Genomic DNA, 21,457 nt, shown 5'->3' with positions numbered 1-21,457 from the left:
CACACAGCCAGGCTTTCACAAACCTAGAGCCCAGGTTCCAACATCCTGTTCAATGTTCTGACCACTAGACAACATAGCTACAAGACCCACTAACTACGATGTCCTCTCTCACATCTAAAAGGAGAACAGACCCCATTGAATTTCAACAGATTAGATTTATAATACTGCAAACTGACCTCATTGTCCTAGATTATATTCTCTTACTCACCCATCCTGAGGCTTTCAAGATAAAAGAATATGAGGTGAAAACATAGCTTTTATGACATTCACAGGCCAAACAAGATCCATAGACAGATGCAGAAGGATAAAATAATTTGTATCTGTGGGATTATAGGATATAAACTATAAACCAGATGCATCAACCACCCTCGAAATTAGCATGCTAGTGTGAACAGATTGTGTTTATGTTACGTTCTTAGGACTAACGACAGCAGTGTGCATTGTAAATTTATTCAGGTCCAAAGAAGTTTCATGTCTATTAGGGACCCATTTTAAAGCCTGTTATTTTTTTCTTTTTTGGTGAATTCTATTTTTGTTTTATGTTAATTAAGAACTCATGCTCTGATTACACAGGCTACAAAAATTGCAGCAAATTTATTTATTTTTTTTTACCCAGTGTATTCAATTTCTTTTTAAAAACGAGATGACTGTATAAGGAATAACTTCAAGGAGAGCGCCTGGGAAGCCAGCCAGCACAGGGAGAGCTTGAGAATCTGTGGAAACCAGCCAGTCTGGTGAGGTGCCAAGGACCCAGGTAACATGGGAGCCCCGGCTCCCTAATAGTGTGCCAGGTGAGTAAGGGAGTTGAGCAACCCAGGTGTCTATCCAGATGTGTGTGTATTAAGGAACAGACTATCTCAGGGAGGCAGATGGGCTGGTGCTCAGCCTGCCTGATTTCTGTTAAAATTTTTGGCGGAATCTACTCATTCCCACAATATGTTTCGATTCCACTGAGTCAGCAGTTTTGTCAGAAATTTTTCAACCAGCTCTACCTCTGACCCCGGACACAGTTATTGTTACAAAAAATAACATCCTTGCAACTTGTAATCTCCAGCTGTCTCAAACACTGTGCTAACACTGCCCTAATTTACAGAGCACTGTAACTTCCCTATTTCTACATTTACTCAGTTTGGCATCCTCATAGTTAGAGGTTTACAAGGCTGATAGTAGCTTCTCTTTTAACATATGATAATTTTGTCTGTATATATCTGTAATGCTATGTGTGTTGTTATACTTCCTGCCCGTGGTGAGGGTACGTGGGAAACATGAGAACAGAGATGGTTTATTAACTGATTTTTTGGTGGCTCCCTCTATCTGCATATACCTATGAAAACTTTTTTGCCCCCACTTCTCCCAGCTAATTTTTAGGTTGAAGGTTGGCACCACAAAGCAGGAGGTGACAGTCAGAGCCCAAAAGAGTGAGACTATGGGAGTGCAGGAGGGAGTTGGATGGGATCTCGCATGTTACTTCACATATAGCTACCGCACAACCTAGGGCAGGCCATGCAGACTGATTAGAAATTGGTTAGTGGACACAACACTAGTGGAGATCAGAAATAGAACCATGTCAGGTTTCCCTAATGACTTTACTGTTTAAAAATAATAGGCTATTTATGACAGTCTCAATGGCACTATTGAGAATTTCACTGTTTTTTGTTATCAGGAGAAATGTGCTTCATATGATAGTGCTGAAGTATGTTTCCTATTTTTGTTTTGTTTTGGAAGAAGCCCTGCCAACAAAAATTTGTCAAGTATTTTTGCTTCAGATTATTACTACAAAACAGATCTATAAAATATTGTTTCCCCCCATATGTCATTGCTCGCTAGCTGGGTTACACTTTGTCCTGTGGAGTTTTGTGAAGGCCTGTTGATAAGCTGAAATCTGACATCATGGAGCATTTGCACTACTATGCAGTGACATGGGTGGTTGAAAGAATGGAAGAGCACAAAGGCTAATAGTGTCTGATGAAGACATGCTCAATCGATTGACGAGTGCTTTTCCCGTCGACTCTGGTACTCCACCAGAATGAGAAGCATAAGTTATGTCAATGAGAGAGTGTCTCCATTCAGAATAGCATAGTGAAAACAGTGCAGCTACTTGATGTATGGTACGATGATGTCAGTTATGTTATGTAACATAACTTGCATGAACAGAACCACACAGTGTAGACCAGGCCTGACAGGTAATCTTTCCTTTTTTTGTTTCATTTTGAAAATTAATTTTGGTAGAAATACTTAGGGCTAAATTCTGCCCTTGGGTTGTGGGTGTGTGTATGTGTATATAGATATATGTATGCATATTTCCCACTGATTACAGTGGGGAATATATAAGATCTTGGGTTGCGTGTGTGTGTATATATATATATATAAATATAATATGTCCTTTGCAAGAAGAGTCCCACCTTGGTAAAACCCACTTATGTAGCATGAGTCACACACTATTTCTAATCCCCATATTATACCCCCACACTTGCTACTTTTAACTTGGCCACCATTCTAACACCTGTATCACAAAAAAGTGACTGCCATACTTTAGTACTGTACATCTCAGCACATGGATAGATAAATGTTTCTGTACAATCCTCTCCACTAGATGCCTTTAACATGCATTATTAATATTGCTTTTGAGCTTCTGTCTCTTGAATAGCATCATATGTTGCATTAGATTGGCTAGCAAGAAGAGTTTATTTTGAATTTGCTTACAGAGAATTGTGTACAAAAAGCTAAGCATGAAGCAAATCTAGGCTTTTCTCATTTTTATTATATCAAATCAGCATGATCCTCACAATTCTGAAATTATATGAATCACAGGAGGGTTACAATATGAGCCTGTGAAGTAAACTTATCTGGCTTATTATTCCTAATGATTATTTATGCAGCACTGCAGGGGTGTATGGAACTTTATAGACCTATACAAAACCACTGGTGTGGTGGGCTTAAAATCTAAATGTGACAGCAATGAACAGTATAATGAGTGCATAGAGAAGAGAATACACACACAAAACATAGTACTTACTGTTCTTGTGGGAATATTGTTCTGCAAGGGAATATAAATTTCATGTGCACAGAATGTTAAAGTTGCAACATCAAGCACTCAAACTTTAGGCAATGTAAGGTTCCCTGTGTAGGAGTTGGAAGGTCATCATGAATGAGGCAGAGGATTTCAGGAAGAAAAAAGGATGATCTCATGGTTACAGTTGAGTGACATACTGGTAGAACTCGATTCTCTCTCTGTTTCTGCTACAAAGTTCCTATCTGATGCTAGATAAGTCACCTAAAATTCAAATTTTTCACAGGTGGTCACTGTGTGTTCATTTTCTGGGTGCCCTACTTGAGATCTTCTGGTCTGATTTGCAGAGGTGCTGAGCACTCACAACTGCAATTGACACCAAGGGGATTTATACTTTGACATATAAAGTGTTAAATACTCTGAAAGAAAAAAATCTCAATAGTCTCAAATTCACTGCCCAAAATTAGTGGACACCATTTCTCTGTGCCTCAGTTCCCAATCTGTCAAATGGGGATAATGATTTCCCCTCACCTTATAGGAGTGTTGTGAAAATAAATTAGTGTTTGTGGAGCACACAGATAATACAGAGATGCCCCTGAAGAAATGAATAATTCTATCTTCAGAACAAGATTTGGATGGTGTGCAGTCAATAAGGTCATGGGCCACACATTGAACAAGGAGAAATAAAATATTGAATGGCTACTCAGTAAGTGAGCACCATCCATCCTGTGCACTGTAGAAGGCAGGGTGCTATAGAAAAGAGTATGTGATCATAGATCATAGAAATGTAGGGCTGGAAGGTACCTTGAAAAGTCACCAAGTCCAGTTCCCTGCACTGAAGTAGGACCAAATAAACCTAGACCATCCCTGACAGGTGTTTAGCCAACCCATTTTTAAGAACCTCCAGAGTTTAACTACACCTATAGTTAGAAAGTTTCTCCTAATATCTAACCTAAATCTCTCTTGCTGCAGATTAAGTCTTTTCTTGTCCTGCCTTCAGTGAACAAGGAGACAATTGATCACCATCCTCTCTATAACAGCCCTTAACATATTCATAGATTGTTACCAGATCCATCCCCACCTACCCCAGTCATCTTTTCTCAGAATTAAACATTGCCAGTTATTTAAAATCTTTCTTCATAGGTCAGGGTCTTAGGGTCCACTCACTGCCTGGGGCATCTCCTCCTGGCTGTTCTGGGTATTAGCTCCTTCCAGGTCCAAGGCCCTCTTCTGCTAACTCACTGCACACCCGACTGCCACTTTCTCTCTCAGTCCCTGGAACTCCCGGTGCTCCTTCTTTGCAACTTGGTCCTCTGCCCAGGTCACTGTGGGTGTTTTCTCCCTTCTGGAGTGTCAAAGTCTTTCCTTACTAGCAGTTTCCCTATTCATTGCCCCTCATGGTGTCACTTCCCCAGGGGCTGGCAGGGGAACATGGGCCTGCTATATTCTCCAGGTTTCAATTCAAGGATCATCTATTAAGCAGCTAAGGTCTCTTCCCTTCTGAACCTCATTACCTTTCCCTGAGCCCTTTCCCTACCTTCCACCTCTTCCTTCTGGGTTTGCCAGCCTCATAACTCCCTCCTCTAAGAGAGTGATTGCAGACTACTTCCTTGCAGCTCCCCCTGCTCAATGTTTCCTGCCCATAAAAACCCAGCCCAGCTCATTCCTCTTCAGCTGGGCTCCCTCATTCAGTCAGGGGTTACTTAAGCCACCTGATTCCTCTCAGCTGCGGCCTATCTGGTTAATTGGCCCTCTTCTTAGCCTACTTTAACCTTTCAGGGTGATTGTGGGTGAATACCCCATCATAGTCAGGTTTTCTGTTCTGGACTCTCCAATGTGTCCACATCTTTCCTTAAATGCTACCCCCAGACCTGGACACAGTACTCCATATAAAGCCTCACCAGTGCCAAATAGAGAGGGACAATTGCCTCTCCTGTTAATATATCCCAGAATTATATTAGCCTTGTTCGCAACTGCATCACATTTTTTACTTATAGTCAATTTGTGATCCACTGTAACCCCAAGTTCTTTTTCAGCAGTACTACCACCTAACCAGTCATTTTGTAGTTGTGCATTTGGTTTTTCCTTCCTTAATGAAGTTTTTTACAGTTTTCTATATTGAATTTCATCTTGTTGAATCAGATCAAATTCTCCTGTGGGTCAAGGTCATCTGAATTGTAATTCTGTCCTCCAAAATGCTTACAACCCTGACCTCCTTGATGTCATCTGAAACTTTAAAAAACATACTCCCCACTCCATTATCCAAGTCATTAATGAAAATATTGAATAGAACCATACCTAGGACAAACCACTGTGGGACCCCACTAGATACACCTTCCAATTTTGACAGCAAACCATTGATAACTACTCTTTGAGTATGGTCTTTCAACCAGTTATGCACCCACATTATAATAATTTTTTAGACTGCATTTCCCTCGTTTGTTTAAGAGACTATGTCAAAAACCTTACTAAAAATCAAGATATATATGTCACATCTACTGCTTCTCAGATCCACTAGGCCAGTAACCCTGTCAAAGAAGGAAATTAGATTGATTTGACATGATTTATTCTTGACAAATCTATGGTGGCTATTTCTTATCACTCTATTTATCCTCTAGGTATTTACAAACTGATTGTTTAATAATTAGTACCAATATATTTCCAGGTATCAAAGTTACGCTGACTGGTCTATAATTCATGGGTCCTCATTGTTCCCCTTTTTCAAGATAAGTACTATGTTTGCCTTTCTCTCTGGGACTTCACCCATCCTGTATGTGTTTTGAAAGATAAGTGCTAACAGTTCCATGAATGCTTCAGGTAGTTTCTTAAGTACACTAGGATGAATTTCACCAGGCCCTACTGACCTGAATACATCTAACTTATCTAAATATTCTTTAGTCTGTACTTTCCCAATTGTGGCTTGTGTTCCTTCCCCCTTGTTGTTAATATTAATTGTATTAAATATCTGGTCACCATTAACCTCTATAGTGAAAACTGAAACAACATCAGCATTAAACACCTGATGCCATCAGTTATTAGCTCTCCTTCCCCACTAAGTAAAGAACCTACACTTTCCTGCATCTGTCCCTTGCTCCCAATATATTTATAGAAACTTTTCTTATTTCCTTTTATGTCCCTTGCTAGGTGTAACTCATTTTGTGCCTTGGGCTTTCTAATTTTGTCCTTATATGCTTGTGCTATTCTTTTGTACCTAGCAATCTGTCCATGTTTCCACTTCTTGTAGGATTCCTTTTTAATTTTCATGTCATTAAAGAGCTCCCAATGGAGCCATATTTGTCTTTTACTATTCTTCCTATCTTTCCTTCCCATTGGGATAGTTTACAGTTGTGTCTATAATATTGTCTCCTGAGAAATTATCAGTTCTCCCGAACCTTCTTTTTCCATTAGATTTTCTTCCCGTGGGACCTTACCTTTCAGTTCTCTGAGTTTGTTGAAGTTTGCTTTTTTTGAAATCCACTGTCCTTATTCTGCTCCTTCATTTCCTTAAAATCATGAAATCTATCATTTCATGATCACTTTCATCCAAACTGCTTTTCACCTTCAGATTCACTACCAATTCCTCATAATCAGAATCAAGTCCAAAATGAGTGTCACCCTGGTTCTTTCCCTTACTTTCTGAAACAAAATGTTGTCTCCAAGAACTTATTGGAAATTTTTGTGTTTTGTCATATTACTTTTTCAACAGATGCCTGTGTAGGTAAAGTCCCCAATTACCACCAGGTCTTGGATTTTGAATATTTCATGTAATTAAAGAACGTGTCATAATGCATATGCTTAAGAGGGTGAATTAAGATTGCACAGGTACCTATAATTCTGGCATTTCCTAATTTATCTTAATGCTTTTTTAAACTAGTTTTGTGTGTGTAGTTTCCTAGGTTTTTAAGAAAATAAACTGAAGAAAAATCAAAATGCTATCATTTGCCATTATACTGTCACCCACATGGATAATCAGTTGGATTACAAATATGTCATGGCAAAACTATACATAATTCATGGCAGAGTCATAGTAAAAATAGATAATTTCATGCTATGGTCAGGACAACCTTGTGGACATTAATGGTTTGTTAGTTTGCTTTAATCTAATCCTTTTTAAATGGAACTAGATCGAAGACAAAGAACTAACTGTTAATCAGTGCTTGCATTATGGGGCAGCTTGCGGGTGGGGGAGTTGCAGTGCCTCCCATCTCTTCCCCCAAAACCCCTTTCCCCAGTTCAGAACTTCTAGAAGAGGCAGGGCTAGGTCTTTGCCCCCCTCATCCCCTGCGTCCTCAATGGTGACCACTCTCATTCTCTGCCCTCTTTCCTCCTTGTAGGTCCCCTGCTTCTCAAGCCCCACTATCCTTTTTCCCCACCAACTCTCTCAGTCCCCCTCATCGGTCTCTCTACATAGCACCTCACTGGAGAAGGGGTGGTAGGGAAAGGATTCAGCAAGCTTGAACTGAGCTCCACAGAGCAGCTGGCCTGGAAGCTGGGCAGCACCTTTCACTTGCTGCCGGGATGAAGGGGCTTCTGTAGAGTGGGGACATGAAGCCCAGAATCTGCAAGTGAAATGCTCAGCCTGGGCAGCAGGTCCCAGTGACAGAACTGGGAGAGAAAAGGGGGTCAGATGATCCAGAGGAGAGAAGGCTAGGGCTATACGTTGAGGACCTGTGAACCTACAAGGGGGAAAGAAGACTGAGAATGGGAGCTATCACCACAGGGGATGGGGAGGGGGGCTTTGCCATCCCTGCCCTTCTAGGAGTTCTGCACTGAGAAGAGAGGTCAGTGGGGTGGGAGCTGGAGTTGAAGTGGGGACAGGTAAGGCTAGAGGAGATGGGGGTATAATATACAGGGGAAGGCAGGAATGGAGATGGGGAACTAGGCAGTGTTGGGTGGGTTCAGAAGGCAGGCAGGAAGGGGCAGTAGGAGACGGCTGGAGCAAAAGGCAGACAGCATGTAAGGGATGATGGTGGGTAGGAGAGGAGGCAACTGATCAAAGCAAGCTAAGAAACTATTCGTATGGTCCCTGCTGCTGCTCACTAACAGTTTGTTAGTTCACTTTGATCTAATCCCATTTCAAAGAGTGAAATGATGAACTATTAATGCCCAGCCAGCAGCGTCCATATAAATCCGTGGGCTCAGTGGCAGTGGTGATCACTGTGACTGAATCACATCCCCACTATCAGCATAGTTCGAACTTTTAGATCCACTGCACAGACAACTGCCAATTGTGGTAGGGGAGTAATTGATAGCAGTAGTAGGCTGTCATCCTCATTATGGACTAGCAGCTAGAGTGTGATGAGACACATTTAGTCAGTGGGTTTCAAAGATATGAGACAGCAGAGGAATGGTGAGACTTAGAAACCTTGGCTTCAATTTCAAGTTCTGCACACTGGCACCCGAGCTCATCAATGAAAGGTGGTAAAAATTTTCCCTCACCTTCTTGTATGGGAAAAACATTTCCCCCTAATATTCTTTTTGGGAATGGGTAAACCATTTTAGCTGAAGCTTAAATTTGCTTATATTTAAAAAGAATTACAGTGTGAGGCAGACACGGGGCACAGAAAAATTCAGCATAAAAGTTTGGCAACATTTTAAGCAACTGACAACCAAGGCCTGGTCTACACTGGCGACGGAGGTCGATGTAAAGTCACTTACGTCGATCTCCAAACACCTGCGTCTCCACTGGCACTACTGTTAAGTCGACTTAAGTCATGGCAAAAGTCGACTTAATAAGACCACCTCTGCAAGTGGCGTAGCACCTAATTCGAATTTATTAATTCAATTTAGTGTCAGTGTAGACACAATTTCACTTAAATCAACTTTATTGGCCTCCGGGAGGTATCCCACAATGCCCTCTTGTGACCACGCATTCGCTGCTCTGTGCTATACTGTGGTCATGCTACCAGGAAATGTCCCCTCCCCTCAAGCCCTGGGAAGATTTGAATTTTCATTTCCTGTGCTGCCAGCGTGGAGAGAGCTTTGTCACTGTTCTCCGCATGGCTACTGCAAAGCCCAAACGCGCTCCAGCATGGAGTCGACTAGAGGTCTTAGATCTCATCGGTCTGTGGGGTGAGGAGTCCGTTCTGGCTCAGCTCAGAGCCAGCAAAAGGAATCTGGACATTTAAGGGAAGATATCCCAGGGCATGCTGGAGAAGGGGCACCAGAGGGCTGTGCAGCAGTGCTGCGTGAAGATAAAGGAGCTGCATCAGTCATATCAGAAAGCCAGGGAAGCTAACAGCCGTTCTGGCTCCTTACCCAAAACATGCCGCTTCTATGATGAGGTGCACGCAATTCTCGGTGGCGATCCCACCACGGTGCTGCCCCGCAGCATCAATACCTCCGCTAGGTCACAGTCCGTGGACAATGATGAGGAATCCATGGATGACAAGGAGGAGGAGGCTGAGGAGAGCAGGGTGCATGAGAGTGGGCTGTCCGTTCTCCCTGAAAGTCAGAACATATTCCTGACCCCAGAGCAGTCCAGCAGCACACAAATGATCCCAACATCGGGTGAGTTTTTTTTCTTCTTAGCAGTTCTGTCCTTTTACATTGCGGGGAGGGAGCCAGGAAGGGGATTTCAGGTGTTTTGGTGACTGTACTGGGGGGTTACCCAGGGAACAGGTTATTTCTGTGATGAGATATACTCCGATAATCATCAGTTGATATCTCACAGAAACTTGCATGTAGTTAACCTGTTATCCTTTGCAAAAGTTTTCTGGGGAGGGCTGCCTTGTTCCTCCCTCCATGGTAGGATACTTTGCTGCGCCACGCTGCTGTCAAGGGAGCCTGCATCATGGCAGAACACAGCTGGTACCCTGCTGCGTGCAGCAAATCTTTCCTTTCCTCGTGCGTGACCCTCAGGAGACTGATATCACTCATGGTCACCTAGAGAAAACGGCGCATGTTTAAAATACCAGAGCTATACAGCAGATGCCCTGTACTTTTGTATTTCCCATTGTAGTGTCCTACCAAGTCACTTTGATTACTTTTATTTGGTTTAAACGGAGACTATAAACGCTACCCCCACCCCGTGTCCACAGATCCCCTATTTAAGGGCACAGCAAGCAGACCCCTCTGGGATGTCAGGAATGGAATGAGGGTCTGTGTTTGCCCTGTGCACTGCATGGGGAGTATTGTCTACATTGTAGCAGTTGTATCATTTTCTTCACTCTGCTAACAATGCTTACCTTGTGAATTTTTTTTCATTCTCTAGACACCTTGGCCTTGGCACCATCCTCAAGAAATGCTTCAGAAAGACTATTGCAGATTAGAAAGAGGAAAAAAAACCCCCAAGAGATGACATGTTTGGCGAGCGCATGAATGCCTCAGCAGCCGCAACAATCAAGCTCAGAGCATGGCAGCTGACCTTGTCCCAGTATATGGACATAGACAGGGAGAGTCGCAGAGAAATGCAGGAGCATGATCCCGGTACCACTTAGGAAATGCTGCGAATCATGTGGGACCAGGCAGACATGCTCTGGCAGCTTGTGGAGCTTCAGGAGCAGCGGAGGCAGGACAGAGTCCCACTGCAGCCCCTCCATAATGCTCCTCAACCGGGGGCTTTGCTGCCCTCCCCCCACCCCCAAGAGGTCTCGAAGGAGATTGGCCAGGCTGCAGTACGTGCTTGCCTCCACCCCGGTGGAGGTGAGCAGAAAGCAGCAGCGGACACGCTGACAGCTGGCCAGCAAGCAACCACCCTACTCCTTGAGACTGTGAATGAACACTCCTGCCCTTCCCCCATGACTTGAATGTTCATAAATAAAAGTTTGCATCATTTCAACACATTTCTTTATTAAATTGTATCTTGTTCTGGAGGGATTTGGAGGATACTGATATCAATGGGGGGAGGGAGGGGGGAATTGTTCACCAAAGGCAAACAACATACAGGAAGAGAAACCAGTCCTGCATCTCATTGCAGAACTTGGTTTTCAAAGTTTCCCTAATGCAAAGTGCTCCGCGGTTAGCTCTCCATGTAGTGCTGGCATCTAGCTGCTCATAATTGGCGGCCAGTCTTTCTGCCTCCACAGCCCAACCCTGGGGGAACCTTTGACCCTTCGCTTCACACACATTATGAAGAACACAGCACACAGATATCACCCAAGGGAGGTTCTTTTCACTCATGCCCAGCCTAGTGAGGAGACTCCTCCATCTACCCTTTAAACGCCCAAAGGCACATTCTACAACCATTCTGCAACTGCTTAATCTGTTATTTAAACACTCCTTGTCATTGTCAAGATGCCTGGTGTACGGCTGCATTAGCCAAGGGAGCAAGGGGTAAGCAGGATCCCCCAGGATCACTATGGGCATTTCCACACCCCCGATGTCAATTTTTTGGTTGGGGAAAAAAGTGCCCGCCTGCATACTAGAGAACAGCCCTGAATTACGAAATATGTGTGCGTCATGCACCTTCCCAGACCACCCCACATAGATGTTGGTGAAATGATCCCTGTGATCCACAAGCCCCTGCAGGACCATGGAAAAGTACCACTTGCCGTTTATGTACTCGGTCAGCAGGTGTGCAGGCGCTAAGATGGGGATGTGCGTCCCATCAAAGGCACCCCCCTGAAGTTTGGGAAGCCCATCGTGGCAAACCCCTCCACTATGTCCTGCACATTTCCCAAAGTCACTAGCCTTCATAGCAGAAGTCTATTTATGGCACTGCACACTTGATTCACGGTGGTGCCCACTGTAGATTTACCGACTCTGAATTGATTCCCAACCAAGCGGTAACAGTTAGGGTTGCCAGCTTCCACAGAGTGATGGCGACTCTCTTCTCCACCGTCACAGCTTGTCTCAAGCGAGTGTTCACGTGCTTCATGGACGGGGCCAGCTCCAAGCAAAGTTCAAGGAAAGTGGCCTTTCACATACGAAAGTTTTGCAGCCACTGGTCATCATCCCACAGCTGCATAACGATGCGGTCCCACCAGTCTGTGCTTGTTTCCCTGCACCAGAACCTGCGCTCCATGGACTGCAGATGATATGTTACAGCCTGCAGCAATCGGGAATTGTTTTGCTTGATGGCTCTTAGCAGGGCAGCCTCGGTGGCATCGCTGTTGCCTGTGCTTCGGCTTCTTGCTCTACTTTGGAAATACTCGATGATAAGCTGTGATGTATTTGTGGCGCTCACAATAATAATGCAGAGTTGAGCTGGCTCCATGTCTCTGCAGCAAAGGTGAGCGTGCGGAGTTAAAAAAAAGGCGCGAAAACAGTTTTCCTGTTTGTTAGGGAGGGGGAAGCAGCGTTGCATCATGGGACAATGACACTCATCCCAACAGCCACCGCAGCTAGTTGCACTGTGGGATAGCAAGCCACAGTGCACAGCTTTGAAAGTCGAAATAAGCGTGGTGAGTGTGGACACACGAGACCTGCGCAAACAGCATAGTGTGTAGATGCTGCTGCGACTTCTAAAAATTGGCTGCTGAAAGTCGACTTTAAGTAAGTCAACTTCACTCGGCAGTGTAGACATACCCCAACTCTTACAATGAAGAATGTCAGGCAACCTTGACTATGTGTAGCACTACCAGCTCTGCCTATAATTGTTTTGTTCCATTTTTTGTTCTACCCTCTGTCCCCGCAAAATAATTAAAGATGAGAATAGGAGTAGAAAATGCCAGAGTTGAAGAGCGAGATAAATTACTACATTTCTTTCATTCATATGTTTTGTTACCTCGTTCCTCTTATAAGATTGTTCTTAAGCAGTCAGTGCACCTTTTTCCCTTCATCTATTTGATGCCCAATAAAAACAGTTCTAGCACCAAAGTGGTTCAGTTGAATACCATTATATGAAAAATTCAAGCTACAACAGAGAAAATGTACCTATATATCAAGTAAACATGGGTAAGGTAAATACATTTTGATTATACTGATTTACAGTTTAATTGATTTGTATGTACTGCTGAAACATAGACTTGTATAATTTGAAAAGAGGCCAACTTCCCTTTGTTCAAATTCAGCCTAACTGGGCAGATGACAAAACGTTGGTACTATCTGATTGCTGTTTGATGGCTTATCTGGAGGTCTTAGTTCACTTACAAATGGCTGAGTACCTGCAAAATGAAAGTCATTACCTTTGCAATCGGCTTTAGTTGGTGCCTTTCTTGGCAGTCTCAGCTGAGAGACTAAGGACTGAGGGGCATTGGGACTGAATTATTCTGACTGCTAGAGGGGGTCTGGCATGAGAAACAGTAGCAGAAAAGTATGGAGAGGTTTCATTGTCCTAGCTCATGCTGTACCTGAGTTGCAAATAAATGGAAGACTTCATTTTCCAGGACTGCCAGTCCAGCACCATTCCTGACCAATATATTCATGTACACATTTTTTCAGATGGACTGCCAAGAGAGTTTACTCAGGGAAAATGTCTAGAAACAGTTGAGGGAAGATTAGACAGAACACCATGCTCTCCTTTCCTTTGTATTTGTTAAAGGGAGTTTGCACATAGTCAATACAAGATGGCAGGGTACAATATTTACCTACACAGACATTCATTCATTTTGAACATGTAAGAGCCAGTAGAGTCAACTGCTGTGACAAGCAGGATTCTCTTTCAGACTAAAATACCCTGCTAATACATTCACCTATTCTATAGGATCACTACAAGAGACACCGACGGATGATAGTTGTTCTCTCACTGCACCATACCATTCTTTAAATACATATGAGAGATTGCCTTGGAAATGCCAATGAGGCTGACAGCTTTTATGACATAGTAGTGCAATTCTCCTCAGTAAATCTCTACATGTGATTCCCCTCAGTAAACCTCTACATGCTATTATTTTATCAATCAACTGTAGCAGCTAGGACTGAAAAAGAAATAGTTTGGACAAAATAAAATAAAGTTAATCTGTATAAATAAGAAATTCTGAAACAATCACATTCTGCCATATGGTATTGGTTCAGGAAACTAAACCTGTAATTGTCAAATACAAGTGCTGTATATTGGCATAGAAATCGCAACAAACAATGATGAATGATGCTCCCAACATTTATGAAATTTTACAAGATCATGAAGATGAAGCACAGCCAATGTCATCATTCAATGCAAGTATAAATTTCCTTTTCCCCTAAAGACCTATCCCTACAGCCTCCACAGTCTATATGTTTCTTCCAGCTGAGAGATGGGTGAACTTGGAAAGGTGACTATCTGAACAGCCATGAAAATCCCATTATCTGTGGCTAACCAATATCTTCCCTTTAGAACAGTGTTTCTTAACCTGGAGTTTTAGAGGGGTCGCAAGTGCAGAGCTGGTATTGGGGGTGGCAAGAAAGGTAATTGTCTGGAGCCACAGGGGCGCCATGAAACTAAGTTACATGCCTCAGCCCCGTGGGGGTGGGACTCAGGCTTCAGGGGTACAGTAGTTTGGAAAGGTTAAGAACCACTGCTTTAGAAAGTTTGAGCTACACAGCTTATATCAGTTATTCAACCCTAGTAGCACAGTTTCCTGTCAAAGGTATGAACCATCACTTCTGATGCCTGCTACTTATCAAGGCCTAAGTCTCCTGCAAGTGTGAGTACACATATGCATGCATGTTTCTGGCCTCACAGGCCAAATTTGAGATGACATCTGGTATTCTGGCACCGCCTACCTCCCACTGGAGCTCTCCTTGGTCAGCTATTTCTCAGCTAACACCATGAGGGACACCATGGATCTGTGCTTTTGGAAGCTCTCCTACAGGAGACCCTGTTTGCCACAAGCCTTTCTAAGCTCCAATCCTGCATCATTGCGCTTACCCACTTCTGACCCTTTGTGCCCTCACCACGTGCTAACAATATCTCCAGCTGAATCTATTGCCCCTGTAAGGTTGGCTGAGAGTCTCATCCATTAAAGGCTATACATGCAGCACATAGTCTCACTCCCAACAGTCTCCATAAGTCTGGAGGGGAACTTTCCCCTTTAAGAGGCAGCCTTGAGGATTGCTCTCTGAGGTCTCTCAATGCTTATTTTTGGTAGCAGCCCAGCTAGTGCTGTTTCTTTAACCACCGGCTAGATTCTGCAAATGCTGTTCAGGGCAGGACTGGATTCCAGCAGCCTGGGGACCAAGGCTTCAGGCCTCCCTCCAAACAGGGCACTGCCTTTGTAGCCTGTCCTCCATGCTAAACCACCCCTCCCTCCAGTTTGGTATACACAGCCCTTAGACTTCGGTTCATGCCTATTATTATAAGTATGACTTGGCTATTTGTTTATTTTGACATAAACAAACGTCTCTACTTAAAATCCACCAAAAAACTGCATTAGCAATTTTCACTTTTGTTGTATTTTTTTTTAATCCCATGCCATCACTACAAACATATTGGGTTAAATCCTGCAATCTTTACATCAAGTGAATTTCCATTGAGTTTTACCTAAGTTTAGACTTTAGGATTTACCATATTGTTCGCAAATATATAGTTAGTGGTCATAAAAGTGTGTGTGCATTTTGATTTACCCTCTATAGTCCTGTAGAGGGTAGTGTAATTCCATGCTCATTTATTTCCATTTCCATTTCCAGCAGGTGGCATGGTGTTTGTTTTTGTTGATTTCACCTGGAATGAGTGTTTGGGTTGTCTCAGCTTCTAAAAGACAAATCACATACTGTTCATTCCAATGTACATCCTGTGCAGTGCTGTCAAACAGTTTTTGTAACCATTTCTTCTCTTCTCAATGCATAAAACAAATTGAATAAACCTTTTTTTCTTTTTCATAGGTAGCATGTTATTTTTAATCAGATTTTCTCACAGTAGTTGTGCAGAGTTCTTTGACTGAAACTTACTATACCTTGGTTTTAAAGAATTACAACCACATTGTAACAGTGAAGCCATATTGCTGAATGACAGTCACATTCAAAGTCTGATGACATTTAGCATCACGATATCAATGAATTCTTGTAGTTTGCCCTGTTTTCCTTAGTAGAATGCCTGGTGTGACATAAGATTGAAAGCCAGCAATACAGCATCACAGATTTTGGATGCAATTGTACCTAACACCTGGTAGAGTCTTACCCACTTGCACTATTATCCAGTAGACTAGGATATTTTTATTACAGCTGGAAGAAAAGAAAGGGTCCAGATACCCAAGGTAGAAGTCTTAGTCTTATAAAAAAGAATACACAACTAGCCTTACTCTTTGACTCTAGAACTCAGCATACCCCTTTCAGACTGAATCCCTCTTGGAAAGCAAACAAAATCTTTGAAGTCTGAGGTAAAGTATATGTGAGATCAGTATCCTGGGCTTGCCGAGATCTGAGGAGTCTTATCTCATCTCCTTCCCACTCATTTTGGTAGTCTCTGGCTAATATAGTTGCAGCATGGTTTGCCTGGCCAATGTGGATTTAAAAACAAGTTCCATTCACAGAGTTCCAGCGCCATGTGTGGAAGAAACTATAAGGTTCAGCCCTATTCTAGGAGGTGCACTGCTGAGATGATAGGATAATTTGTTCTCCGACACCATTCAGTTCTTGGCCTTTCTGCTAAGACTGCCAGCAAGGGTGCCAGATGCGGCAATAAGTTATATTCTATGAACACCCTGTCTGCTAACAACCAAATTGAAGCCACCAACACGTTTCACACAGACCACTGAAAAGTCATCAGTCGGTACTGCTTTAACTTTAGTACCAAACTGGGTTGGATACAAATTGGTGAGTATAAATCCCATATATTACACCAATTCTTGTACCATTCAGTTGCCCTAGAAAGTATGCACACACACACATTTACATTCTATGTTACATGTGCTAGTGAGTTCCATTGTTATTAGTGCCCCTAAATGAAGAGAACATTCAATAAAAATAAATTCAAAAATCACAAAGTTGAATTAGCACAGTGAAAATGGCTGCAAAGGGGAATGCACAGGCACAGAATACGTTACTCTCTTTAAACCCTTTGAATGATATTGTTTATCATTGAATATGAAAGCAATTTTTTCCTGTACACATAGAATACATGTTCATTGTACATAAGAACGGCCATACTGGGTCAGACCAATGGTCCATCTAGCCCAGTATCTTGTCTTCTGCTGGTGGCCAATGCCAGGTGCTTCAGAGGGAATGAACAGAACAGGTAGTCATCAAGTGATCCATCCCCTGTCTTCCATTCCCAGCTTCTGGCAAACAGAGGCTAGGGACACTTCAGAGCATGGTTTTACATCCCTGCCAATCCTGGCTAATAGCCATTGATGGACCTATCCTCCATGAATTTATCTAGTTCTTTTTTGAATCCTTTTATAATCTTAGCTTCACAACATCCTCTGGCAAAGAATTCCACAGGTTGACTGTGTGTTGTGTGAAGAAATACTTCCTTTTGTTTGTTTTAAACCTGCTGCCTATTAATTTCATTTGATGACCCCTAGTTCTTGTGTTATGAGAAGGAGTAAATAACACTTCCTTATTTGCTTTCTCCACACCAGTCATGACTTTATAGACCTCTATCATATCCCCCTTAGTCATCTCTTTTCCAAGATGAAAAGTCCCAGTTTTATTAATCTCTCCTCATATGGAAGATGTGCCACACCCCTAATCATTTTGGTTACTCTTTTTCTGCACCTTTTCCAATTCCAATATAACATTTTTGAGCTGGAGCGACCAGATCTGCGCACAGTATTCAAGATGTGGGCATACCATGGATTTCAGAAGAGGAAATATGATATTGTCTGTCTTATTATCTATCCCTTTCCTAATGATTCCCAAAATTCTATTAGCTTTTTTGACTGCCACTGCACATTGAGTAGATGTTTTCAGACAACTATCCACAATGACTCCATGATCTCTCTCTTGAGTGGTAACAGTTAATTTAAATCCCATCATTTATATGTATAGTTGGGATTATATTTTCCAATATCCATTACTTTGCATTTATCCACATTGAATTTCATCTGCCATTTTGTTGCCCAATCACCCAGTTTTGTTAGATCCCTTTGTAACTCTTCACACTCTGCTTTGGACTTAACTATCTTGTATAGTTTTGTATCATCAGCAAATTTTGCCACCTGATTGTTACCCCTTTTTCCAGATTATTTATGAGTATGTTGAACAGTACTGGTCCCAATATAGACCTCTGGGGCACACTACTATTTACCTCTCTCCATTCTGAAAGCTGGCCATTTATTCCTACCCTTTGTTTCCTATCTTTTAATCCGTTACTGATCTAGGAGAGAACCTTCCCTCTTATCCTGTGACCACTACTTTGCGTAAGAGCCTTCTGAAAATCTAAGTACACTATATCCACGGAATGACCCTTGTTCACATGCTTGTTGACCTCCTAAAATAATTCTAGTAGATTGTTGAGGCATGATGTCTCTTTACAAAAACCATGCTTACTCTTCCCCCAACAAATCGTGTTCATCTCTGTGTCTGATCATTCTGTTCTTTATTGTAGTTTCAGCCAATTTGCCTGGTACTAAAATTACACACACTGGCCTATAATTGCTGGGATCTCCTCTGGAGCCTTTAAAAAAATATTTTTTTAAAAATATTGGTATCACATTAGCTATCCTCCAGCCATCTGATACAGAAGCTGATTTAAATGATAGGTTATATACTACAGTTAATAGTTCTGCAATTTCACATTTGAGAATACCATCTGGTTCTAGTGACTTCTTACTGTTTACCAATTTGTTCCAAAGCCTCCTCTAATGACACCTCAATCTGGGCCAGGTCTTCAGATTTGTCACCTAAAAAGAATAGCTCAGGTTTGGGAATCTCTTTCACATCCTCAGCTGTGAAGACCGATGCAAAGAAATAATTTAATTTCTCCATAATAATCTTAACTTCCCTGAGTGCTCCCTTTCTTACATTAAATACAAATTGTGTTTCCATCACCAGTCAACTATTTCATTCAACCCTTTCCTGAGGTTGTTGTCTCTGCCTCTAATGTTCTAGGGATCATCTGAAAGTTAAGTCAGTATTACCAAATTCAAATGTTCAAAGATCATGGCATCTGGTCCCCTCCAAAGTGTCATGAGATTAGATTTAAAAAAAAAAAAAAACTCATGATTTTGAAACCAATGCATGTTGGGATTTTTGTTTTGGGATGTCTGAGTCTTTAGGGTACACTTGCTTCATGTTTTCAACATTTTATATGCAACTTCAGGGGCTAGAAAACAGTATTCTCATGCAATCAATATTCTCATGAAATCCTGAGATTCCTGTAGTCGGGGCATTAAAAAAAACAAATAGCACAAGGCTCATGAAAAAATCATGAGCTGGCAATAACTAAATTGAGGGCCCTGTGACTGCCACCCTCTCCCCGTCCATTACTCCCTCATTACTCATTTGTATATTCCACACCAATGTAGCGGTCAGAAGTACCTCCCACAGGCTCATACTCCGTGTTCATGTCCTGAGGCTTGTAGTCTGTCCTAGCTACTCTCTGCAAGGTGGGTATGTCCTGTCTCCTGAAGAACCATTCCCAATTCCTACCTATGGCTCACTGCAGTCCAGAGTAGGCCACACTCATTAGATTCTTTAACCAATCTACCCCATTTCCACTCCAGGCTAGTGGCAAAATCTAATATCTAACCAAAAAACTTTAAATAGACTGAACAGACAAAAAATGCCCCTTTGCTGGGATTCCTTCTTCTCTCACAAGTCCCTGCTCATGTGAGTTTTTCCAGACTCATCTCTGAAGCCCAGAAGTATAGTCCAAAATAATCTGCACTCATTTCCCATGTACCAAGAAGAGACTAACAGTCAATCCGGCCCCTTCCATCATATCCCCCTTCAGGCAAGAAGAGGAAGATTATATGCTCCTTCTCTTTCCAGAATTTGCCCTGACTGGCTAAGAGGGAGAAAGGCCCTGATCCATTCAAACTACAAGGCTCTGGTTCTGTGCCCTATTCAGAATTGTAGCCTGTTACTCTGGGACCACTTCTATCTCCCAATGGTGGCTTCTGTCCTTCCTTCCTCTTGAGATGAACTCTTGGAGCAAGGTGGCCTGACTCCTATTGTTATATCTACACTGCAATTAAAAACCCATAGCTGGCCCATGCCAGCTGACTCGGGCTCACAGGGTTTGGGCTAAGGGGCGGTTTAACTGAGGTGTAGACATTTGGGTTCAGGCTAGAGCCCGGGCTCTAGAACCCTGCAGGGTGGGAGGGTCCCAGGGCTTGGGTTGCAGCCTGAGCCCAAACATCTACACCACAATTAAACAGCCCAGGCCAACCGTGGGTGTCTAATTGCAGTGTAGACATGCCTAAGATTTCCCTCTCTGGCCTTAAGATACAGATTACTCTGTGATGCTACCCATTTAAAGTTTATTCAAACAGCCTGGAAGACCATTTCTACCCTAGGATATTAGCTGCTTGACTATATCCAGAACATCTGCTCTCCCTCCAAGCTCTCCTAAGCCTTTGCTCAGGGCAATCTGTTCCTTGGCTGCTGATGCCTATGTTCCTAGCAGATACTGGATAAAGAAGGCTAGGGAAGGTTTTGGGTTTTTTTGCAGGGATGGGAAAGGGGAAGCAGGGGAGAGAATTCTCCTTTGTCTTTCAGATTAGACTTTTCCTGTTTTAATGGATGACTTTTTAGATTGTGACATCACAAAAATAAGAGATTGGACCTGAACAATTGAAGGTGAATGGGTGTGATAGTCAAACAGCTTCAAAATTTTTGGTTTTGGTATATTTTGTGGGTTTGTTATACCTCTTGCCAGTCACTCAAACACTGGAGAGAAAAGCCGTGTTTGTGAAAGACTGTTTTAGGTAGAAAAACCTCCCTTGCCTGCCATCTAGTCTTCCAGGGTAGAAGAGGCAAGACTTGGTATTCCTGATACTTCTAACATAAATTAATATTGCAGCATGGGGCCCACTCTAGCTTGCTTCCAGACTCTCTGCTTTGCAATCCTGAGAGACCACAAGACTTGTAGGTTGTCATCTGATTCATTATACCTCACCATTTACCACAGCAAAATTACCACCCAGACCTATGTGAACTGCGTGTTTGAATTAAAAGGGGCTGGTACTGTTTTATTCTGTGAGTCATTACTGTCAAAAATACATGTCCATATCTGTGAGCTTGGCTTTAGTCTTTTGAATCTAAAAGAGTTTACTATAAAATGAAATATACTCAACATTTGGAATCATGTAGCTCCTTCTTTTCAAAATCCCACAAACTGAATTATTATATTACATGACACAGTGAATGATGCAATATCACCAGCTGCTGTGAACGAGACCAAGACAAAGAAAGCAGTGAGCTGCAATACTTGCCGGATCAGCATTTACTCAGGTGCCTCAGCATTCTCTTAAACATTAATTGGCATCGGGGATATGTTAGGCAGGATGCATATCAGTCTTTGCATTCATCTGAATCCTTTGTATATTTTAATCTAGTGCAGATTTTAATATACTGGAATTAGAGTTTTCAAACTGAATACCTACTACTAAGTCCTGTGTTGATGGTAGAGCTGAGAGAAAATCAGAATCTCCAACCTGTGGGAAATTCTGATGCTTCAACCTCTGTTTTTGTCCTGAATCACGG

General features: G+C 42.4%; 1 long non-coding RNA gene across 2 annotated transcripts in view; it reads right to left on the bottom strand.

Moving 5' to 3' along the window:
• LOC137167080 (uncharacterized) overlaps positions 1-21,457 on the bottom strand; it is an 89,950-nt gene that overhangs the window by 796 nt on the left and 67,697 nt on the right. For both annotated transcript variants that reach the window (XR_010923973.1, XR_010923974.1), the window contains one exon: positions 15,434-15,560. This is a non-coding gene — a long non-coding RNA (uncharacterized lncRNA). The remainder of the gene's footprint in view (positions 1-15,433; positions 15,561-21,457) is intronic.

The sequence above is a fragment of the Emydura macquarii genome, unplaced genomic scaffold (assembly GCF_026122565.2).
Source record: "Emydura macquarii macquarii isolate MOO-44397 ecotype Brisbane River unplaced genomic scaffold, CSIRO-AGI_Emac_v2 contig_2897, whole genome shotgun sequence".
In the NCBI taxonomy this organism is placed as follows: Eukaryota; Metazoa; Chordata; order Testudines; family Chelidae; genus Emydura; species Emydura macquarii.
Note: the sequence above shows the minus strand (reverse complement) of the source record. Positions and strands in the feature narration are given on the sequence as shown.